General features: G+C 57.9%; 1 protein-coding gene across 1 annotated transcript in view; it reads right to left on the reverse strand.

Annotated features, from left to right (window-relative positions):
• Positions 1-24,627, reverse strand: part of TNS1 (tensin 1) — a 229,151-nt gene that overhangs the window by 169,467 nt on the left and 35,057 nt on the right. The window contains 2 exon segments of the mRNA XM_055345038.1: positions 4,424-4,461; positions 15,854-15,968. The gene's annotated coding sequence lies outside the window, so the exon portion shown is untranslated.

Below are 24,627 nucleotides of genomic sequence, written 5' to 3' on the forward strand. Positions count from 1 at the left end.
CCACAGTCCCTCTCTAAATAGGAACCTCTTGTTCCTCAACATTCCTTTGCTCCACTCCTTTACTCCTTCTTTGGAACCCCTACTATAAGTCAGGCACTATTCTAGAAGCTGAGGGTACAACCCAAATCTCAGCCCTCCTTTGTGCGATAAACAGATACTTAACATCTACTCTGAGGCCCCTCCTCTACCAGCATGGAGCATTTTCTCTCAAGCAGGTCCAAGTGGCAAAGAACTGGACACAGAAACTCTGAGATCCCTTCCAGTCTTCGCTTATGGCTCAAGGAAGGAAAATTGAGCCTACTATGTGCTGGTGTACATTTATTCCTCTACAATGCAGCTCGCGTAGCTGGAAGGCAGGGGTAGAGCTGAAGCCCAGGTGTGTCTGATTCCTACCTCTCTGCCCTTCCCACCGCTCCCACAGCTTCCCCAGGAGCCAGGTCCACCTTGCCCTCCCTCTTGGGCCTCTGCGCAGCCAGCCTCCAAGGCGACTCCCATTGATTCTTGCCCCTAAGTATTCATGTCTTCATATAAGTCCCTCCCACAGCCAATGAGGATGACCCGTACAACCAACAGGATATTGTAAACCTAACAGTGTTTGTCTTCCAAGGTTAGGATATAGAAGACATTGTGGCTACCACCCTGCTCTTTCTTGAGTCACCGCTCTAAGAAAGCCAGCCACGATGTTGTGAGGACACTTATGCAGCCCCATGGAGAGTGCCAGGTGGCAAGAAACTAGGACTCCCTGCCAACAGCCAGCAGCAGCCCACTAGCTACATGCAAGAACCACTTTGGAAGCAACTCCTCCAGCCCCAGTCAGGCCTTCAGATAACTACAGCCCCAGTGGACATCTTGACTGCCACCTCGTGAGAGACCCCAGGCTAGGACCAGCCGGCCAAACCACTCCCAAATTTCTGACCCCTGGAAACTAGCTGAGATAAGAAATGTCTGTTGCTGCTTTCAGCTGCTAAATTTAGGGGCAGACTGTTATATCATATTGCTGTATATATAAATAATATAGTCCCTCTCAGGATGCCTGGGTGGCTTAGTGGTTGAGTGTCTGCCTTTGTCTCAGGGCATGATGCTGGAGTCCTGGGATTGAGTCCTGGATCAGGCTCCCTGCATGGAGCCTGCTTCTCCCTCTGCCTGTGTCTCTGCCTGTGTCTCTGCCTCCCTCTCTCTCTCTCTCTCTCTCTGTCTCTCATGAATAAAAAAAATAAAATATTTTTTAACAAAAAAAATATATATGTATATATATATATAGTCCCTCTCAAATCAGATCCTGGGTTCACGCTGTAAGAACAGTCCGGAAGGTGACATGTTAAGGTGTCCAGAACTAGTCACCCACTATAAGGGTGGCCAGCACGGGCTGAATTTGAGAAGACAGGAGGGGACCCATATCCACGAGAAATTTCCAGTATATGGGAAAAGAGCTGCGAGATAAGAAATCAAGGAAAGCAGAAATCCTGGCATCTTCTTCCCTAGGAACTTCTCACACACTCCATCTATCTCAGCAGATGAAATCACGTGCACCCAGTGACTCTGACCAAAACCCAGGGGGTCATCCTTAGGCCCATTGTCTCTCACACAACCCACATCTCATCCGTCAGCCAAACTCTGGGCTCTACCCCAGAATGTATTCTAGACCTGGCCCCTCCTCACTGCCTTTCCTGCGATCACCATGGAGTTAAGCCACCAGCCTCCTTCACTTGCTCAACACCAGCAGCCTGTTGGCCCATCTCCCTATCCTACCCTCGTACCTGTTCAAAGCCAGAGTAGCCTTCTCAAAACAGAGATCAGATCACATCTCATGTACTCAAAATGCTCCGGAGCTCACTATTCTTCAGTGACACAGCCTTCTTTCAAGCATCGGATAAGCTCATCTCACCTCAGGGCCTTTGCACTTGCTCCTCCATCTTCCAGATCATCGTGTAACATCATCATTTGGATCTCAGGATCTCACCTCACACAATACTTCCTCTGAGAAGTTCTTTCTGGGCCACATTAGCCTAATCACTCCCTAGCCCACTGCTTTGGCTCATTTCCTTCAGAACATGCTTACCTATTTATTGTCTATCTTCCCCAAGAGAATGTCAACCCCATGAGGGCAAACGCCTTATCTGTCTTGTTCACCTAGACCAGCATCTGGCCCATGGAAAGAGCTCAATAAACGTTTGTTTAATGAATCCTGTCTAGAGGGAAGGGGATGGATACGATGACCTGCAGGCTGATCTGGTTATAAAATCCAGAGGACAGAGCTCTGCTGTGTGCTCTGGGGCTCACATCGCCCTCCAGCAGGAGGAAAAGGCAGGGCGGTAGTAAGAGCTGTGGTTTTAGGGGAAACACTTGCCAGCTGGGTGGAGCTCGCACCACCAGTGGGTCCCATTTCCTATAGAAGAAAATCCTCTAAAAAGCTCTTTCTGTCTGGCTGGCCATGCCCCGCCAGTCCACCCCTACCCTCTCGGTCGTCCTCCTGCGGTAGGCAGAGCAGGATTGCCACAGCCCGGTGGATTCTGAGCCCGCAGTAGTCTCAAGAATTGCCAGGCAGGCTATGCCCCCGGACATCACCTTTGGCATCCCTCTGTCATCCTACAGGAGGCTGTTGTATAAGAAAACCTCTTCAGTCGCAGGTCTCTCAGCCCCCATTCACCCAGACTCAGACCATCCACTGCCGGTATATTTACCCCTTATCCTCTCTGAAGGCATCTGCTGCTGCAAGACATGGAAAGCAAAGTGGGGGGCCAGGGGGTGCAGAGAAGGGTTAAGGAACATCTGCAAGATGGGATATTTAGAAGGAAGCACAAAGGCCCAGGGACAAAGTCAGATGAGGAGTGACACTGTGAGACCTTGGGAAAGTCATTCACCCTTTGGGTGCCTCAGTTTCCTTCTTCGTACAACAATGGGATCTTTCAGCCCGTCTCACGCTGTGATGGAATTAAAAAGAATAAAATCAGATAATGCACTGGAGTGCCTTCTAAAGCCCGAAGCGCTGTACAAACACTCATTGTTATTAAGAGAAGCAGGTGCAGAAACGAAGGGAGGAAGGGAGGAGACAGGGGAGGAGCGAGAAAACGCAGCCTCTGGGCTCAGGGTGGAGAAGCTCTGCTTGGATGAAGAGAACAGGAGGGAGATGGAGGGAGAAGCAGACACTCACCCCCCCTCCCCTGAGAGAGTCAGCAAAGCAGTAGGCAATGGGAGGGGCAGCAGCTCTCCAGGTGTGCCCACTGCACCTCTGCTGGGAGGGCACCCCCATCGGGAGTTTGCAGATGGCGAGATGCCCCCAGCAAGCCCGTGGACTTTACTTGGGCAAGGTCACTCGAGAGGAAGTAGATTCCCTCGAAGATCTAGATGCCTGTTCCGTGAGCACCCTCCTCCAAAATAACACTTGGCTCTTGACGCTACCAGTTGATAATAATCAATTTCTATGTTCTGAACACCTACCTTATGTCAGGCACCGGACTGGGCATTTCACACACATTATCCCATGTCGTCTCCTAAGACCCTTTTCTTACTCCCATACCCTTGAGGATGAAACAGAGGCTCAGAGAGGTTCCATGATTTGCCCAAAGTCACCCTCAGTAGATAAAGAAGCAGAGCAGGAGATGCACCAGACAGTGGCCTCAAGTGCTCAGCGCATCCTTTTGAAAGCTGCTCCCTCCTCCTCCCATCCCCTGCAGTCCTTCCTGGACAGCAAAGGCGAGGTGAGAGGGCAGGGAGAAGGTGAGCCATGGTGGGGGGAGTGGAGGGACGTGGGGGACGGTGCAGACCCACAGGTAGGGCCGGGCACTTCCACCTCCAGAGAGCTGAGCCCATCGCACCCAACAGCCTCCCTCCCAAATAAGCCATCATAACCCACTACTCCAAGAAGCCCACGCTCTGTCCAGGCCTGAGAGGCTGCAGCGAGCCTGGCCAACCAGGACCCAGCAGTCCCTCTGGCCTTCTGGCCTCACTCTTCCTCGCCCACCAGAACCAGCCCTGACACACTGACGGGGAAACTGAGGACCAAAGTGCCACCTGGCCAGTAAAGTGAGCGGGCGGTCCCGCAGGCAGGATGGTTTCCCTGACCTCCAACCCCGTGCCCACTTCCCCACCTACCCGGTTTTCCCGCCTTTGGGGCTCCCGCGGCTGGGGCCCCCATCCCCAACCTTCGCAGACGGCCCCTACCGGGCCCACGGGGCTGTGCGGCCCGCGGTCCCTGCAAAGCGTCCCCTCCTCCGCCCCCACCTGGGGACACACCTTCCGAGCCCCCCTCCCTCGGAGCCGGGCTGCCGCCCCCACCCCGGGCCTCGCCTTCACCTTGACCCGAGCCCGCTCCGGGCCGCGGAGCTTTGCATAAACAAAGAGCGGGGCAGGGGACGTCCAGGGGACGCCCAGGGGACGCCCCGCCCCCGCCCCCGCCCCCGCCCCGGGTCCCCGAGCCCCTTACCTTGGCCTGGCATTTCCGATGACAGGAGAAGCTGCAGACTGCGAGAGGGCGAGACACAGAAAGAAAGTTTAGCCGCGAGGTATGAAATGGAAACTCGGCGAAATCTCCTCCCACCCCCGCCCGAACCCGGCGCTGGGAGGGAAGGAGGGAAGGAGGGAGGAGGGGGAGGGGGGAGGAGGGGGAGGGGGAGGAGGGAGGGGCGGCTGCCGCAGCTCCCGGGGCCTGCGGGGCCTGCGGGCTGGGGAGGCGCTGAGCCCCCCATCGCCCGAGCCCCAGGGGTAGGGGTGGGGGAGAAGGTGGGAGGGGGAGAGGGGAGCGACTCCCCCTGGATCCGCGGGGGGCGGGGGGTGTGGCAGAGGTGGCCCAGACCCAGGCCCAGGCCCCGGGCAGCAGCGGCTCCAAGGAATAAGGGCTTGGGGTGGGGGTGGGGGGTCTCCCTTACACACCAGGCAGGCAGGCAGGCAGCCGGCACCCCTGAAGCCATGATCACACTCACTGTCCCCCAGAGAGACACACAGCCCCGACCGGCGTCCAGGAGGGGACCGAGGGGCTCACACATACACAGTTACATCCATACACACTCAGACACCAGCAGCCGCTCTCCCCACACGCACTGCCGGACGTGCACACATACACATATAGAGCCTCATGCCCACACGCACGCCCCCCAAGGGACACCTCTGATTCAGAGGCACCAGCACACACAACTTCACGGGACACCCTCACAGTACAGCCTGACACAGACATGTGGACACAGACATGTGGACAGATGCTTACACAGGCTCGCAGAGTTCTTGTGCATCATTTGAAACACACACACACACACACACACACACAGCCAACTTAACTCTGCCCTCCCACTACCAGAAGCTGGAATCAAATTTCCTATGGGGTTCCCTCAGTCTGGAATGTCCCAGCCCTACCTGCCCCACCCCCAGGGCCCTCCACCCTGGCGTTCAGTGGTCCCCTCCCACCAAGTCCCACAGATGGAGTGAGGGGTCTACTGAGCTGAGCTTCTGCACCCACCTGACCTTGTTAGCTGCCCACGGCCTGCTGAGGGGGGGGGGCGGGTGTTAGGGGCACTGGTTAGAGAGCAGAGGTCCAGGAGGGAGGCAAGCTGCCCCCACCCTAAATCCTTGGCAGTCACAGCCCTGGGCCCCAGTCTACTGCCCTGGCCTCTTGGATCTACAGTTCTTCCAACCCCTTTCTGGCTTTGAGCCAACCTGATTCTCAGCAGAATGCAAAAGGGTAGACTGAGGCACAGATGAAGGCCCAGAGAGGGCTGTCCATCCCAAGTCTTCTGATTGGTCTGTAGGAGTGGAAGCTGGGAGGCACAATGGGTGGAGTCTGGGATGCGACTTGGCCATTGGCCCTGCCTGGGGCCTTGTTCTCCCAGAACCTAGTCCTGGCCTTGGCTCAGGCCTGTGACTCAGCTGGTGCTGAGCAAGGCTTTCCTGACCCCACCAGCCGCCCAGCCCAGCTCACCCCTGGCCACACCAGGACATACCCACCCCTGGCCACCCAAGTCACGTCCTTCTGTCTAGCCTTTCTGCTTCTTGCCCCACACCCGCTACCCCAGGGTGGCAAGTTCCCTGCAGACTCCCCACCCCCACCCCATGCCTTCTTTTCTGGCCTTGGAATGTGGAATTGAGAAAGCCTCGGGCCATGTGGCCTGAGCTCGGAAGGCCCTTCCTGCCAGTTGGACGCCCTACTGGGCCACTACCTCCAAACAGAAGGACCTTTCCCCTTCCTGGCTAATCAAGGCCCGGCCCTGCCTCTGGACGCCTCCCTCACTGTTCCCTACCTCCTGGCAGGTATCACCACACAGCAGGTCCCCCCTCCCCCTGCCACCTTGGTTCCTACAGCTGTGAGCTCCTTCAAAGGAAGACCTTCTCTCTCTCTCTCTCTCTCTCTCTCTCTCCTCTACACACACACACACACACACACCACACCCTACACAATACCTGGTACACAGTAGGGGCTTAATAAATGAGTTGGACCTGACTGAAGATCTCCCCTGGAGTTTATGTGTACCCCCACTTAATCATTCCCACCCCACTCTCAGCCTTTTCCTGAGCCATACCCTGCCCCCAACATTTCATAATCATCAAAAAGGCCTCCCTGGGTGTCCAGTCTGGGCCTCCCAACCCCAGTCTAGACACCAAAAGCACAATGAGAGCCAGGACTCCGTCTTCCTCAAGTATCGTACTCCATACTTCTGACAGTATGGAGTCAGAACACACCGGCCTCTTTCCTGCCTCAGGGCCTTTGCACTTGCTGTTCTGGCTGCCCAAACCATTCTCCCTGACCCCAGCTGTCCATTGTTCACCAAGCCAAATCCCTCTTCTACTTCTAGAACCCACTGAAGTTTGTCTCTCAAAGAGGCTTTTCCTGACCACCTAAGTGACATTAGGCACTTCCAATATTCTTTCCCAACAGCACCCCGATAATTTTCCTCTTACTACAGTTCACAGTCGGAAGTCAACATATGCTCCCTTAGGAACAGTGTATCTCCCTACACCAGACCCAGGAAGGCAAAGAGCGCCCCTGTCTCCTTCACACCATATCCCCAGTAGTAGCTAGAACGGTTTCCCCAACCGCAAATGGCAGCTTTGTGTAAATTAGGAAAAGTCTTACCCTCTGGACAGACCAGCCCCTTGGACACACAGCTGAGTACAGCGTCTTTATGGAAATGGCACGAAAGTGCCCCTTCTGCAGGCGGACCCAGCTCTATACCTGGAGTGTGGCTCGCTCTCGGGCAGGCGCCCTTGGCAGTGAGCGGCCTGCACGGCCATACAGGGCAGCCCTGCCCGTCACACAGTGGGCATGCGCTCAACGAACGCCCTTGGATGGAGGGCAGGTGGGGAAATCGTCGGGCAAATTGCCCTACAGTGAGCCGAGTGCTCCATGCAGGCTGGAATGCCGAGTGTGCCCTTGAACGCTCTCCTGTGGGGAGCCCATGAAGCCCTCCCGAGCCCGCAGCCCCCCAGCCCAGCCCAGAAGACGGAAGCTCAGCAAACTCCACTCAAGTGGCAGGTTCCCAGCAGCTCCGCTGGTGCATTTGTACCCGAGGCGCACCTGCGCCCGCCCCCACGGAGGCCCTGTTGCGCTGAGTGCCCTCCCGGGGCTGTGCCCTCACAGGCTGGGCCATCCCTCTCGGGTCTCCGCCAGGGGGCAGTATTTCCTACTCTCACCAGCAGGTCCCCTGCTGTCGTGTGAAACTCGGGCATGCCACTCTGCGGGCTTCTCACTGCCCAGATCCACGGTACGTTCGAATGCGCTCCAGAAGGGAAACTGTGGCAGCCAGTGTGTCCCGCCTGCTGGTGTGCACGCGCTCCTGCAATCCCTTCCCATGGCCAACAGGGCTGGCTGGTGTACCCAGCTGAATACTTAGAAATGAGGGAGTGTGACCCCTCATCAAAGGCATCGTGGCTTCAGCCCCCGTCTCTGGGGTCGCCAGCTCTGGGGGAAGCCAGTTACCCTGCGGTGAGGACACCCAAGCAGCGCTGCAGACAGGCCCATGTGACGGGCAGCTGAGCACCCCCAGCCCCGCCACCAGCCAAGCGCCACCTTGGCAGGCGCGTGACTGACCCACCTTGCAAGTGGATCCTCCAGCCCCTGTCAGGCTCTCAGATGACTACAACCCCCGGCTGAGGTCCTGACTACGACTCCCGAGAGACCCAGGGTCTAAACCACACCGGAAACCCTGAGCCTCAGAAACTACGTGACATCGTGACTTCATATTGGTTGTAAATTGCTCAGTCTGGGGACAGATCTGGGATGTAGCTAGAGATAACCGACACAGAAACCAGAGCACAGGATCCCTCAGAAAGTGGGAGGCTAAAGGCTGATGCCCGACACTGGGGCCAGAGGCCATCTCCTCGGTCCTTCTCCCCCCCTGAGTACAGGCATGCTCCTTTCTGGAATTCCTTCTTCCCTCTCCTTACCCTAGCACACAATTAGTCATCGCGTCCCAGAAAGTAACTCCAAAAAGGCTGTCAAGGCCCCCCGTCCCTCCCACCAGCTCCTCTCCACTGCCCCAGTTCAGACCAAGTATCCTTCCCGGGGCCCTGTCTCCATCTCCAGCCTCCTCCCCCTTTAATCCACGGAGCCACAGGCCATTCTCAAGTGCAAACTGATCACGTTACACTCCTGCTGACAACTGTCTCATCCAGCTCTTCAGCACACTCACAAGGCCTTTCCTCCACCTCCAGCCCCTGCCCCACAACAGATGTGCCACACTGAGCTCCCCCAAGAGGACATGGAGTCTGGTAGGTCTGAAATGGCAAACTCATATACATCCTCCAAGGCCCCGTTCAAAATGCCCCTCCCTGGATAACCGGGCATCCGAAGATGGTGCCTCCCTCCTTTGTGCCCCCAGTGGGGTCCTGTTCAACCTGGCAGCTCTGCATCCTGCCCCTGCTCCCAGCACAGGGTCTGACCTACAGATGGGGCTTAACAAGTGTGGAAGAAATTTGAAACTGAAAGAATTCTTCCCAGCCTAAACCACGGGGGCTGGGGGCTGGGGGTTGAGGGCCTGGGGCAGACACAGGAGAGGGCGGGTGAGCCCCACTTTTCAGCTCCAGCGCCAGCCGGGAGAGGGCCCGTGTGGACCACGAGCTGGGCTTTCTGGGTGCTTCGGTACTAACGGCCCCCGTGGTCCAGCCGGGTCCGGCTCTCCACCTACCTGCTTCCCTGCCGGCTGCATGTAGACTGGCTCCCAGCTCAGAGGCCCGTCATGCTCCGGGAGCCCGGACAGGTTGCTCAGCCGCTCTGAGCCTCCATTTCCTCAGCTCTAAGACGCGGCCCGTAATAGCATCTGCCTCACAGCGTCCTTGTGACAACTGACGGGCTCTGCAGACCCGGCTGGCCCAGCCTGGGCTGCGTGCAAGGCCGTGGCTGGCGTTATGCCTCCTAGTGGGGGACCCGGTTCTAGCCCCGGGTGCACCATAGGGCTGTGTGACCTGAAGCAAGTCGTCCGCACCCTCTGGTCCCCAGCACGCCCTGCTGTCCACCCACGTTCCCTCAAGGTCCCCTGTGTCGCTGAGCCCTGGGACACATGGTCCTCAAGCCTCTGCCGGCGGTGAGAGCCTGTGGTACCCCTGGGCTCTTCATCGTTCACCACCTGCCTCTTCCTCCAAGGAAGGAAGGGGAGGGAAGGAAGCCCGAGTTCCAACCCTGATCGCATCCCAGATGTGGTGGGGGGAACGCCCAGCCAGCGGTTGACAGGGATGCCCGCGCCACGGGGTCCCGCTCCTCAGGGCAGGGGGACAAGGGCAGGAAAACAGCGGCCCTCCCATCCCGGTATGCTTCACGCTTGCGTCCTCCCCAGAGGCACATCCCAGGATCTGCACCCCCTGGGCAGACCGTGGCCTCCCCAGCTCCCAGCGAGGGCCGGGGCCTTGTAAACCAGTGACCCTGCAAGATGAAGCCCCCTGGGGAGTGACCCTGTCAAACCCGAGCTCCACGGAGCCCAGAGAGCCTCATCTCTGCCCAGGGGTCACTGTCCCCACACACACACACACTGTCACTGTCTGAGCCGGTGGCCTCAGAGGGAGCTGAGAGCCCCAGAGTGTGGAAGGGTCCACAGGTTACCTGCCGGGGTGGAGAGCTGCACCCCCAACCCCAGCGCTGAGCCAGCTCCCGCCTCACTGGGCTGCTGGTACTCTGTCCCGAGGTGGCTTCCTGCCTCCCGGGAACACAGGAAGCCAACATTGTTGCGATCTAAATGGCCTTTTCCTCCTGGCCTCGGTCGGAAAATGAGCACATAGCCTCGGTGTGCACCTGACCCCAGCAGTAACCGCCCACACCCCCCCCCCCGTGGGCCTCAGCTCCTTCCCCAGCTGCCAGACAGGCTGGCCCAGCCACCCACCTGCCCGCACAGCCTCCCGGCCCCTCCCTGCCCTGCTTAGCTCCATGGCCCGGCCTGGAGGTGCGTGAGAGCTCACATTACGTGTCAGCTCGGGGAGGCTATCAAAACCACATAGTTGGTCAACGTTATCCAAGATGTTTCCATGAAGGGTTTTTTTGAGGGTTTTTTTTTGGGGGGGGCGGTTAACATTTAAATCAGTAGACTTTGGGGCACCTGGGTGGCTCAGTGGTTCAGCATCTGCCTTCGGCTCAGGTCTTGGGATGGAGTCCCGATGCGGGAGCCTGCTTCTCCCTCTGCCTGTGTCTCTGCCTCTCCCTGTGTGTCTCATGAACAAGTAAGTCTTTTAAATAAATAAATAAATCAGTAGACTGTGAGTAAAGCACATTGATTTCCACGACGTGGGTGGGCCTCGTCCAATCAGGTGAAGGCCTGAATAAAACAAAGGCTTGATCTCCCTAAGCAAGAAGGGACTCTCCCAGCAGATTGATGTTGGACCTGAACTGCAACTCTTCTCTGGTCTCCAGCCTGACAACCCTCCCTGCGGATTTTGGACTTGCCGAGCCCCTATAATCACATGAGCCCAGTCCTTAAAATAAATAATCTGTCTACCCATCCATCAGGTACCTACCTACCTATCTATCCACCCATCCATACATCCTGTTGGTTCTGTTTCTTTGGCCGGGGGAACCGCAACTTAATACAAGGTATCTCAAGGGATGGTCAGGGGGGGTCCGTGTGGCTCTGAAGTTCAAGCAAGAGGAAACCTAGATCATCCCATCCAGTGGTTTTCAAACTTTCATGCAGATGGACTCTTACGCGGAACCTCAGCGAACTTGTGTTAACATTTACTAAATGCTTGCTCTGTGCCAGGCTGTGTCCTGAGCCCTTTATGTGCACATATTATCTCATTTGATCCCCAAAGTAACCCGAGGAGGGAGGTGTGCCATGTGTCGCATTTTAAAGGAGAGGTGACTGAGGCTTTTAGAGGTGACACAACCTGCTCAGGTTCTTACTAATAAGGGACAGAGCCGGGATATGAATCCAGGACGTCCGGGCCAAGTGCAAGACCACCGTCCATCCCGCCTCCCGATACACTTAACTGCTAAAACCACAACTCTTCTGATTAAGGTGGGCAGGGGCTGCAGGGCCCCAACCCCTCAAGCCTTCCCCTTGGATTTCTCCTTTTTCCTCTCTTCTCAGGTCCCTAAGGTACCTCCAAATAAAAAAAAAAAGAAAGAAAACTTACAGTTCAAAATTTTGGATGACAATTTAGAGCCTCTGATCTAGTCCAATCCATCCTTTAGAGAAACTCAAATGCCAGGCCCAGAGAGGTTAAATTTCTCACCCAAGCTCACACAGCCAGGCACAGAACAAGACTAAGGCAAGCCAGGACTAGAACCCAGGGTCTTCCCACCCTACCAGGCTGTCTCCAATGACTCCCAAGAGGTCCTCAGAGGGGAGACGCTGGGGTCCCCAGTGAAGTAACAGAGGACAAAGAGCTCCCTGAAACAAGGTTTCCCCCAAATCCAACCAGTAAGGGCTTCTAGGTAGATTTGTCCCATTGAGAGCTTAACTGTCTTTCCCAAGTGCATCCCACTCTGGGGAAACCGCAGACGACTTCCCCCGACCTTCCAGGCTGATCAGAGGCCTTGAGAAGAGAAGTACACTAAGTCAAACCCCAAATCCAGGCCCAGCTGGCAGCCCTTGGGCTCTTGAGCTGGTATTCTAGTCTCTTCCCTTGGGGTTTCAGCCTTTGGCAAGGCCCTAGACTCCTTAGAGCACTGCCCCAAGGAGCTCTAGGAAACCCACCGTGTGAACGGAGAAGCTCTCACGCAACCCTCAAGACCCAGCCTCTATCTGCGTTCCCTGACAAAGCCCAACAGGAAAATCTCTGCTAAGTCAGAGAGGACCTTTCACACACACCTGTACGTCGTCTTTGCCACCACATTCTGTGATTGTCTGATGGCAGGTCTATGTTCCCAGGTCAGGGGCTGGGTCTTGGCACCAGTTCCTGGCACCACATCCAGCCCAGAGGTGCACAATCATCAAATGCATGCACAGGTGTATGCAGGGGGTTAAGTGGCCACCTCCAGTGGGAGAGCTATGGAGCCCTTAGAGACCCCGAGTGAGTTTCCCGGCCTCCCCCCACCCCCCACCCTCACTGTCTGAGCCTCAGTGAGCATTCTCGGTCCAGCCCCTTCCCTATAGTTGGGGAAGCTGAATCCCTGAGCAGTGACATGATTTATCTGAGGTCACACAGCCTGTGGGTGGCAGGGCCACTAACAAAGGCCTGGGGCCTCCTCTCCTCCCAGTGTCTCATCCGTCCGTCTCCCCTACACGGAGCCCTAGTCCGTAACACTGGTATTCGTGTTACAGCCACACACAGAACCTCAGTGTTCCCCACAGTAACCACCCCCCAGGGACACAGGGCAGGGTTTATCATTAACCCCATGGTACACAGGAGGAAACAGGCTCAGCGAAGGAGAAGCCCGGCAGCCGTCTCACAGTGACCTCTTCTTCGCCTATTCATCGGTCACACTTATGCCCCAACATCCTGCCACCTTAGTTTGTCTGCACTGTCCATCTGTGAGTCCCCCAGACCAGACCCCAGGCTCCCTGACTCCTCTCCCCACCCCACCCCACCCCCGGGTCCCACCCCGACCCCCTCAGCCATATTACATTAGACAGCGAAATGCGGGAAGGCGGGGAGCAGAAGGATTGTCCGAGCTGGAGAGCAGGGCAGCCGGAGGGAGACAGGACAAACGCCCCAGTTTCTCTGGATCTAGGAAAGTGTCCTCACTGCCCCTGCCTGCAGGACTTCCCTCAGCGCTGTGAGCACCGGGGGACTGCGAGCCAGAGCCTTGAGGCTCCATACACCCTGTCCCCTCAGCACCCTCAGACACTAATCCAGAGGGCAGCCACGCTGTAACCCCAGACTTGAAGACCAGAGAAGGAACCAGAGAGCACAGCAAACCCTGGGCTTGGCGAACAAAATCTGACCTGGATTTTAGTCCACCATCATCCCCTTAGCCAGAGAACAACCTGTCTGACCATACCTGGTGGCCCTGGATGGGATGGATGGATGGATGGATGGATAGATGGATGGATAAGGGGGTCTATCCATCTTGTGCCACCTCCCCGTTGCAAAGCACAGACAGTTGGCTCATAACTGCGTCTCCCACCAGTACACCCAGTGGCCCCACCCTGACCTCACACCTGGTGACCCCAATGCTCTTGCTGAGAATGCACTCCGGAGCCTGTAGAGCTGGGAGTCTTCAGTCCTCCCTTGCGGGCCCCCTCCCATGGCCCAGTCCTGACACCTGGTGGTGCCTTTGGACTTCAGTCCCAGCTTTCATCCCGCTTCTCAATAACTCGCTCAGAGCTGCCAAACCAGCCTGGCAGCCCACTGGCCACCTGCCCTCCACTCTGGTTCACGCAGGCAGGGCCAGGCTCCAAACCGGGGAAAACCCACAGCTCACCTTGGGAGCCTTCCTTTCTCATGGGGTCACATCCCCTCCCCAACCCAGGCCCTCCAGCCAGGTCTACTGAGGAGCCCAGGACCACAGACCATCACAGAACATGCGGCCACAGATGTGCCCAAGGTCACACAGCGAGTGCCAGGACTTCCCTCTGCCCCAGGCCTGTGCTGCCTCCTATCAGGGCAGCGCTGGCGGTCACTGGGGTGAAGGGACGGCACACTGGGGAAGGAAGGAAGGAACCGGTGGGGGTCGGGGAGGCTGAGGGGGGCTAACTGCTGCAGGTTCAGGGGGCGGGGTCAGGTGGCCGCGGTGACACAGGCAAAATGCCAAACCCGCCCCCAGCAATTAGGATCCTCCCAGCTCCTACCCTCACCCACCACCGCCCCAGCCGGACCTCGCGGGAGGAGGGTGCCACCACGCGGCTGACCTTGGTACTGCGGAAGTCCCTTTGGCCCCCTCCACCGGTCTGGGGGTGCCAGCTCTTGGGTTAAGGCCCACTGACCTCTCCCCTTTGCCCGGGGCAGGACGTGCCCAGAGTGTCTTCGCCGCGCACATCCCCACCCTCTTCCCGCTCCGTCCTGCAGCCCAAACTCCTAGTCTAGGAAGACTTCCCTCCCCCAGAGAGCACAGCCCCTGACAACCCCACCGGGACCCAGCCGGCTGTGAGCCTTGGCAAGAGATTGGACTCTTCTGAGCCTCAGTTTCCTCACCTGTAAAGTGAGGGTGACAGCGGCACCTGCCGGATGCTGGGCCTGCGAGCACTGCAGGAGAGCCACGCGAGGGCTCTAATACCCAGCACTTCGCTGAGGCCCAGCTTCCCGGACACCTCGGCGGGGAGGGACAGGCGGAGGGGAGAGTCCAGGTAGAGCCACGTGAGTAAAGGCCCACGGCGAGAAAGAGCCCGGCCGCTTTGGCATGTGTGCCACCCCTGGCATATTCGGAAGCCGAGCTGGTGCGGCTCGGGTGAGTATGGGCTTGGGGCACGGGGGTGGATGGGCCAGAGAGCTGGCAAGGGAGGGGTCAGTGTTTTGTCTTGAGGGCAGTGGGGGCTCCCAAGACCGTTTCCAGGGAACGGACAGAACTAGATCTGCCTGGAGTTGGGCTGAGAGCTGGCGAGGACGGTGGGTTGGAGAGGGTGGGTCAGGAGACGAGGGGCAGCGGGCCGCCCGCCAGGGGAGAGAGGCCGGCAGCCTGAGAAGCTCAGGGACTCAACTATACTGGGGGGCCCTGGAGACTGACAGGAGGTGGGGGCAGAGGAGGGCATCTGTGGGGCAGCTGGGTGGGGGAGGTGTCAGCCACCAAGATGGGGCGCAGGGGCCTCCTGCTGATCTTATGTGTGATCTGGGGCAAGACACTGGCTTGTCCGGCTACAGTGACAGCCAAACCCCAGGCCGTCTCAGAAGCACATGATGACAGTGATTAAAGAAGCCCAGCAGCCACCAGGCCTTCCCTCCAGTCTGATTTGAGGCCTCTTAAACTCACCCCTAAGTTTGGTATCTTTCCCAGTGCCAGGCACACGCCACCCACACACCTCCCCCATGCCTGCCACATGCCAATCACAGGACCTCCACGTGTCATCCACGGGACCTCCACATGGCACGCACACATCTCCCACATGCCCTCCACATGCCAATCACGGGACCTCCACGTGTCATCCACATGACTGCCACACAGCACCACACACCCTCTGCACGCCCGCCACATGCCAACTACATGACATCCATGGGCCAGTCACAACCCCACTCATACACCCTCCCCAGGCCATCCACACACCCAGTACATGCCAACCACACGTCATCCCCACGCCACACGCTACTAGCCATATACCTTCCACGTGCCATCCACATGCTGTCTTCCTAGCATCCACACACAAGCCACATGCCATCTCCATGCCACCCACCACCTGCCACATGTCATCCATACACACCCACAAGCTTGCTGTCTGGTGTGCTCAGCAATTCCCCACCTCTTGAGAACCTGGCACCAGGCCAGAACCCAAAGACATGTGCCTGGGCCCCAGGCCACCTCATTCCCATGATGACGTGCTCCCCATCCCCCATAGCCTGACCAGCTCCTCACCTTTGCAGGTGCATCCCTCCCGGGTGATGACCTGACGGCAGATACCACAGGGCTTCACCTTCTTGAAGGTCTTCACCTTGAAGTGATGAGTCTTGGGCGCCTCCAGATCCTCTGGCTGTGGGGGGAGAGGCACAGTGATCAGGGTCTGGGCAGGGGAGGGAGCAGGGGATGGGTGTGGGGGTTGCCTCCGGGAGAAGTGGGCCAGGACTGGGGAAAACAAGAGGTGCCAGTCCCTTCCCGGGTGACAGGCCCCAGCCCATTTCTGGGAGGAGGTGCCCCAGGAAAGAGCTGAGTGGAACCGAGACTCCCACAGTCAGGTGGGTCAACATACTGGGACACTGATTTTAAATGGATTACGTGGGACACCTGGGTGGCTCAGCTGCCTTTGACTCAGGTGTGTGATCCTGGGTCCTGGGATCAAGCCCTGCATGGGGCTCCCCTCAGGGAGCTTGCTTCTCCCTCTGCATATGTCTCTGCCTCTCTCTGTGTCTCTCATGAATAAATAAATTTTTTTTAAATCTTAAATAAATAAATAAAATGGATCACACAATACAATTTTCCACATATACCATGTCGCTACAGTCCAGAAGGTTCTCTCAGGGCCGTCCCGGGCAAGATCCCCCTAAAGTGAATACTATCGTGGCTTCTTTTTTTTTTTTTTTTAAGATATTTATTTATTTATTTATTTGAGAGAGTGGGGGGTGCGTGCACGGGCATGAGCAGGGGGAGGGAGAGAACCCCAAGCACAGTCTGCACTGAGCATGGGGCCCCACGCAGGGCTGGATCCCACAACCCTGAGATCATGACCTGAGCCGAAATCAAGAGTTGCCGCTTGACCGACTGAGCGCTCCCCTGCCCCCCCCCCCCCGGGCGCCCTGCTATGATTGTGATTTCTAGCACCAAAGATTCGGGTTGCCGGCGTTTTTAACTTCCCCATGCAAGACATGCTCCATGTCCCGCTTCTGCCCTGGGGATCAACCTGTGGGATTCATCCACACGGCCACCCGACTGCGGCACTTCCTTTATCTGTCCTACTGCTGAGGGTCCTTGGCCTTCCTCCCCACGTCCCCGGAAGGCCACGTCCCCCCAGGTCTCTCTCACCCCCTCGCCGGAAGCCTCCTTCCACCTTTATTTTATTTTTGGTTCTTTGCATCATGAAAACATCAGCATGTCCAATCTCCTTTTCCTCACTACCCCAGCACACACGGGAGAGGAGCGGCGGGTGGGCGGGCGGTCCAAGCCTTCTGGAGGTCTCACCTGCCCCGAGCCCACTGCTACCACGGGACTCAGTTTCCCACCCTGGACAGCACCGGGTCGGGCACCACACCCCAAGCTCGGACAGTCTGTCCTCTGTAACCACGTGCAGGAACACACTCCGCGCCGCAAAGCCCTGCACCCACACTGCTTGGGAGCCCCCCCTCCCACCTGAGGCCCTCAGCCCAGGCACAGGCCGGGGAGCTCCCCACTCAGGGGCGCCCCGGGAAGCCGTCCTGGCTCGCAGGCACCACGCCTCTCGCCTCTCGGAGGCACCTCACCCTGGGATCCCACCGGATCCGTTTCCCAGCTTCGGCAGCAGAGGCCAGCAGAACACAGACATCGGCAGCTCTCGCTCTCGCTCTCTCTCTCTCTCTCTCTCTCTCTCTCTCCCTCTCGCCAGCACAGAGCTTCCTGACACCCATCTACACACCCAGATCCACACACAAGGCCACGATTGACGACAGACCCTGAGGTTCCGGGGGAGGGTTCTTCTTTCCCAATCTCCCTCCTTGTACCCAGTTCCAGAACCTCAGGGACAGGGGGCGGAGGGGCGACTTGTGTGTTCAGAGAAGGGAGGGAGACAGCGTCCCGCAAACCCAGCCCGTCCAGGACTCCTCGCTGAAGGCCCTGCAGTGGTGAGTCCTGGGGAAGAGAGGGGCTGAGACTCCAGAGACACAGAGAGAAAAACCGACAGCATGAGAGAGAGACAGAAAGCCAGAGAGACAAAGAGGCAAAGGGATAGAGAGGAAGGGAGAGAGACAGACAAGACAGACAGAAAGACAGAGCCACAGACACAAAGACACAGATAGAGAACGAGAGAGAAAAGCAACAGGGAGTCAGAAAGGAAGAAAAAGACCCAGATAAAGGCAGAGATGAACAAGCACATCCAGAAATAAGAGAAATTAGAAACAAAGAGACTATAAAGGGAACCAGGGAATCAAAGGGGCAGACAAAGGGACCCAAGAGCCATCCTGAACGGGCCCCAAAGGCTAACCGCGGGTTGTCCTGAGCATCACAATATGGAAAGATAGTAGCGGCTAAAATGGGCCCAAGCCGATATGTGAAATAAGTGAAAAAAAATTCCAAGACTGATGAGAAACAGAAGATTTACAAATCTCGAAGCACATCGCCACGCCACACTTAGAAATCACAAAAGGGGAAAAAGTAACTTTGCCTGGCAGGTTCCTGGTTAATCAAGGGATCAAAGCCAACGTGATCGGTAACGGGGTGAATGGAAATCACGGGGCGCCACCGAGGGGACGCGGTGAGAGCAGGACACCACCCCTGGCGCGTCCCTGCCGAACAGACACAAGCACAATCTCATCGTCATGGGGAAGCATCAGAGCAACCCGGATGGAGACACCGTCTACTGATGATGTGGCTCGGGATCATCCCAAGTGACAAGGTCACAGAAGCCAAGGGAAGACCGCGGAGATTTCCAGCCTGCTGGAAGTCTAAAGAGCTACGCCAGTCAAACGCCGGCGCTGACTCGGAACTGGGTTCTTCCCAGGCCCGGGAAGGACATCATGGGCCGGTGGGGTGGGGGCAACGGGCCGCGCGCTGCAGTGGGGTCCCAGGCCGAGACCGTGGTCGTGTGTCAGTGTCCGATCCCTGACTTTGCTGCCTGGCTTGGGTTCGGTAGGGGAACGTCCTTGTGGAGAATCAGAAAGCGCTGAGGGGTGCAGGGCACTGTGTCAGCAGCTCACTGGCAAACAGCTCGGAAAACGAGTCCCTTGCACTGCATTTGCCACTTGTCTGAAGTCTGAGACTATCTCAAAATTCAAAGAGAGGCAGACTGAGACGACCGGGAGGCAGGGACGGAGCAGCTGCGACAAAGCCCGGGCGAGGTGGAGCGAGCACAGGCGGTGCAGCCCACAGCCCGGCCCCAGCACTGGCCACTGGGCCTGGGTCCCACTCACCCAGGGGTTGGGGCCCAGGGGCTGTGCTTCCGCTGAGGGGGGGTGGGGCAGGGCACAGTCCTGCACTAGACCTCACTCAGGGTCCCCCATCCCACGACAAGGGGCAGTGAGCCGCCTCCATTCTGCAATCTCACCTGCCCCGTTTGCCTACCTCGGCCCCTGGCCCGCAGCCTTCCAGATAATCTCGGTCATAAACGGTCCGCATAGACGGTCCAGAGAGGGGGCCCCGCCCGAAGGCAACTGCAGCAGCCCGGCCCTGGGCTGGGGGGAGGTGCAGAAAGGGGGCTTGGGGTTCAATCTAAGGCCTGTCTCGGGGGAGGTACAGAAAGCCCCAAAGCCCAGTCTTCCCAGGCCTACCCCAGCCACCCCCAAGCCTGCCTGTCCCACCTCATGGAGTCCAGCAGAGCACCCCATTCCAGCTCACCCCCTAGACTTCTCCATCTATACCCCAAAGCCTGCAGAAGGAGGCCTACTGCCCAAAGCATAGTTGGGGCAGTGGATTCTCCCAAAGGGGGTCCCGACTGCCCAATGCACAGACTGGGAACAGGCCGAGCCTTCCAGGCTGACAAGCAAAAACACCCAGGCTTCTCCCCCGGGGCCCTGGGCTTACCTGCCCTGCCTGCCCAAACTCATAAATGTGAGTTTACAAAATCTTTCCCGCCCAGGCTTGGAGAACAGGAACAGGGTTTCAGAGACGTTGTCTGGCTTCACTCATGGCCTCTGTAAGCAGCTCATGGGCCAAGGCCCAGCAGGCTCCCGCCCCTCCCCTCCCCTCATTCTGGCTCTCTGGCTGAAGGAGCACTGCCACGGGAGTCTAGAGACCCGCTCTCTTGGTTGATGACCTTGACAACATCAGTGGCCTTCTCTGGGCTTCACAACCCCCAAATGGAGGTGATGGCTTTGGACGAGATAGTCTGAGCATCGAAAGAGCAGGGGAGAGGATGGGCCAGTTTGAGATGGAGGGGTTAGAGGAACTGGAGGTGGGACATGCTCATGGTTACAGAGAGGGGTACCTAATGAGATATCAGCCCTCCAGCAGAGGCTAGGGAACGCACAGGGGAGCAGGAGGCCAGCCCGGCCACCCCCAGGCAAGTGACCCCAGGCTGTGACCCCCACTCTGCAACCCTGGCTCCCCCACCCCCAAGATCCCCCCGACCCCAGCCATAAAATGGGTGTCTGGCAATTTCATGGAGTCATCCACAGAGGTCTGAAGGTTTCCCAGTTGGCTGGAGGAGAAAGTGTAGGGTGAGTGAGCCTTGTTATCTTCCAATATCTGAAGGCACTGGCATTGTAAGAATGCACCAGGCATGATGTGTGAAGTTACCGAAGGCAAAACAAAACTCGAGGGGGGAGGTGGGGGCAGAAGCCACAAGGGCGCACGATTAGACTCAAGGGGGCACAAGAACTTCCCAACGACCAACCATACGTTAAAACCCAGACTAAGAAGCAGCCGGGGGTGGGGGGGCTGGCACCTACGCTGCCCTGCCCTCGCCCAGGGTTACTCTGCAGATACAGGCAGCAGATGTGAACCAGCCCTTGAAGTGCAAAGCTCTGCGCGGGGGGGTAACCACCCCTTGGGATGAGGCGCGTCATCCTTTATCCTGACAGGGTGCAGAGAGCCCCACAAAGCCCTTCCCACCCTTCCCAGCTGGATTGGCTCCTCAAGGACCTGGGGGATACTGGGAGGCAGAGAAGGCACAGCTGCTGCAGGAGCTGCCGGTCTCCCCAACACCCACCTCCCTCGAGAGCCAGGGCCCAGAGAAGGGCAGGGGTCCTAGCCCGGAAGTCAGTCCTCCCCACCCTGCCAGCCAGAGCCCCAGCCCTGTGACCGGCCCACCCAGCATCATAGGGCTTTCCTGGGCCTCAGGGGGATCCTGGCCTTCCCACCCTCCATTCAGCAAGGCCTGCCTGCCACAGAGTCCCAGCCAGAGGGGCGGGCCACATCTGGCTAGGACAAGCTTTGGCGGGAGTCCTCGGGCCCTGGGTGGGAAAGGCTGTTTGTGGGCTCCTCCCTGCCCCATGGGGGCAGAGTGTGGTGGGGTGGGGAACCGACAGCCCTAGGGGTCCTCTAGCTCAGGCCTCCCGCCCCCTCCCGAAGCTTCCCCAGCCCTGGGCGCACACTTAGGAGCCTCGATGAAGCGGCCAGAGGACAGACATCTGCGGGGGGCCACTGAGCCTCAGGGGAGAGCATCACCAAAAAGCAGGCCTGGAGAGCCAGTCAGCCCTCTCCCCGCCTCCTGGCCATCCACAGCCCCCTCCATGTCTTGTCCACGTTGTCATCCTGGGTGGGGACACACCAGGACGGGCTTGGCATGGGCTGTCATTTCTGTGGGGAGGACTCGGACTCCCCAGGGAGCCGCAGGCTGGCATCGGGGAGACCTCAGTCGCATCAGGTGCAGGCTCCCCCAACCCCACCTCCCTTCATACACACACCAAAGCTCCTCAACCAGCCCCCCGAGTCTGCTAGCCAGCGAACGGCCTGACGGTGTTCTTGGTCGCCAGGGTGGAAAACTCTGAGTCACCCCCAAACTCCTCCCAGCCCTCCACCCTCCAATCCAACTAGCTGCCAGACTCTGAATCTTGCTTCCTGAACACTCTCAGGCCTCCTGCGCCTCTCGATTCCAGGGCCTCTGCCCAATGGAAGGCCTCGTCACTTCTATTGCAACAGCCTCCTGGGCCCCTGACCCTGGGCCCCTCTGTGCAGCCTCTAAGGAGCACAGCTCTATGGGGACATTGGCACCCCCACTCGCCCCAAAATGCTTCCATGCCCACGCATGCATCCAAGACAAAAGCTGCGCTCTCTCCAGCCAGCGGAGGAAGCAGCCTCGGAGCATACCCAGCCCACTCCGCCATCTCTATCTCCACACCTCACTCCCCAGCTCCCTGCCCCGCACCCACCTCTGAGCCTCCGCTCTGCTGTTCCCTCTTCCCAGAAAGCCCTTCCTCCCCCCTCAGCTTGCTAAGTTTCCAAGGGTCCTCCAAGGCCTCATTTCATGCCCACCCCCTCAGGGAAATTCCACCCCCCATACCCTCCTACACACACCCCTGCCTGAGATTCAGACTCTCCACCACTGCTTCTTTCTCGAAAAGTCTGAAAGCGCTGGAAAAGATGAGCACACATGTTCCGATCACCGTGATTCACCGTTGGCTGATGTCGAGCTGCTTTTCCGGGCTCTTCCTCGGTCTCTGCCCCTACAGAAACCCCACTGGGATGACCACCCGCCTGAAACCCCGCATCAGTGCAGTGCCATTCTCTAATATTCCATTCATATTCTAATTTCCCCCTTTGCCCCATGAGCATCCATCACAGCTGGGTCTTTGGTTTGGTTTTGCTTTTGGACTGGGGATGCATCAGGACCCTGCATCACATTTCCTTGCGGGGTTTCCTTCATCTGCTTTCAACTGGACACACTACTCCACCTTTTGATTTGCCTTTTTTGAAGGCTCTAGGCTGTTTGGCAGGAGGTCCCTTGGTTTGGATTTGTCAGCTCACCTCCTCATGATTCAATTCAGGCTGAACCCCCACCTCCCGGCCCCAGGCATCCCCTCCTCTCCTGGTTGCACCCTCCCGGTGTTAGGTGGACCCAGACAAGTGGATTAACCCCGGTCTGCCTCACTTGACTCATGGGTTAAATGGGCTAATAGTAACCTCCCACAGGTTGTTTTGAGACAACGCCCGGGCACACGGTGAAGCACCTCCTGGGCACATTGTGTGTCACTGGTGCGTGCACTACACTTGCCCACCTGGGGGCACACGTCTACCGGTACTTCTGTTCCGTGTCCTCGTGTCCTGGCATGGTGTGACCCTTAAATACGTCTGAAGGAACAAACTGAATGGATTTGCTGCCGTGCCTCAGTTTCCGCACCTATAACTATACCCCACTCCCACTGGCCTGTCCTCGGGGAGAGGACACAGGTCACCCCCTTCACCGGCCACAGGTGCCGGGCTGAATGAGAACTCTGTGACTCTGAGTAGCCCTGCTTCTCTGCGGGGAGGTGGGGGGGGCGGGCAGAGGGCGACACTGGCTGGACTCCTCCCACGGGACAGAGGAGCGCCCCCAGGCTGGGAACCCAGGATTCAGCCCCAGACTCAGTTTCCTGAGCTGGATGATCTCCCTCAGCTTGCCTCTCTCCCCCGTGCCCAGCAACTTCATAAACTGCACCGCAACATTCCTGAATGGCAAGTCCCAGGTCCCTTTTGTGCCCTAAAGGGAGTTGTCTCGTGGGGTGCAAGGGCTCAGAGGTGGGACAGCCTGAGCCCCATTGGTGGCCGGTGCCACGGCAAGAGGCTGGCACAGAATCCCCAGTAAGCCCCCACAGTGACGATGAGCCTGAGGAGCCCGCTCTGGACGCACACAGAGGGCGGGGATGGAACAACATTCAAATCCAAGTCTGCCTGAGGCCGGCCCGCAAGCCCCTAGCCCCTGCACTACCACCGTCTCTGACAGTGTGCCAGGAGCCCTGCCAGTCATCATCAGGACCCCTCTGCCCAAGGCCACATCCTGGCCAGTTTACCCAGTCCTATCCACCCACGATTACCTTCACCTGCTGCACTTGGACTTCTGAGCTCTCAGCTTCACCCCTGCATTGAAGTTCACCTCCCAAGAGGACTTTCCCAACACCTCCCCATCGTCCAGTCCAGGTTAGGTCCCCTCTACCTGTCCCCACAGCTGCCCTCTTGGCAACACCCCCCCTTATTCTAATCATGAGCCCAAGATCTATCTGCAAGGCTCTTGAAGAAAGTGGGCACCCCATAATCATCTGTGAGATGAACGGACGGGCACTGGGTGGGTGGGTGCTCACGTGGCCCAGTGGCTGGATGGTTTCTCCAACACACACAGAATTTCCCCAAAACCAGCGACTACCCCTGGGCTGCCTGCCCCCAAGCCCCGACCTTCAACCCAGAGCCCCAGTGCCCTGGCAGCCCATACCCTTCTGTCTAGGACCACGGAACCCAGAAAACATGTGGGCTGTGGGCAGGCCCTTTCCCCTCTGTGGCTCCCCTTCAGCATGGCTGGAAACCAGAACTCGTCTCCACCCTTCATGCCTTCCAGAATCACACTGAGGTCCGAACGACATTATTTAAGTCGAGGAACTGAACACAAGAGAAGCGCAGAGAGGCTAAGTAACTTGCCTGACCCCACAGCTAATAAGTGGCCGCGTCAGGATTTGTACCAGGCAGGCTCCTCCAGAGCCCACCTTCTGCCCATTGCACAAGCTGCCTATAGGGGAAGGCCCTGACTCTCCTCAGCCTTCACATCATTCTCATGGCCCCTTCCACATACCCTGCCCTGAAGGATTCCCAGGATGGAAAGCCCTTGACGGGGGACCAGGAGAACCCAGGTTCCGATTCTGCTCTAGCTCGCTGGCGTGGCTTTGAAAACACGCCATCGTACAATCAGAGCTAACATTCCTTAAGCCCCACCTGTGTGAGAGACGCTCTTCTAAATGTATGCGTCTATTAGCTCATTTAAAACGGAACAACCCTCTAGGTGGGTGGGGAAACTGAAGCACAGAACTGTGAAGCTCCTTGCCTAAGGTCACCCAGCTAGCAAGGGTCAAGGCCAGGATGGGAGCCAGGCCTAGCACCCTCGGCCA

Source organism: Nyctereutes procyonoides, unplaced genomic scaffold, assembly GCF_905146905.1.
Source record: "Nyctereutes procyonoides isolate TBG_1078 unplaced genomic scaffold, NYPRO_anot_genome, whole genome shotgun sequence".
NCBI classification, from domain to species: domain Eukaryota; kingdom Metazoa; phylum Chordata; class Mammalia; order Carnivora; family Canidae; genus Nyctereutes; species Nyctereutes procyonoides.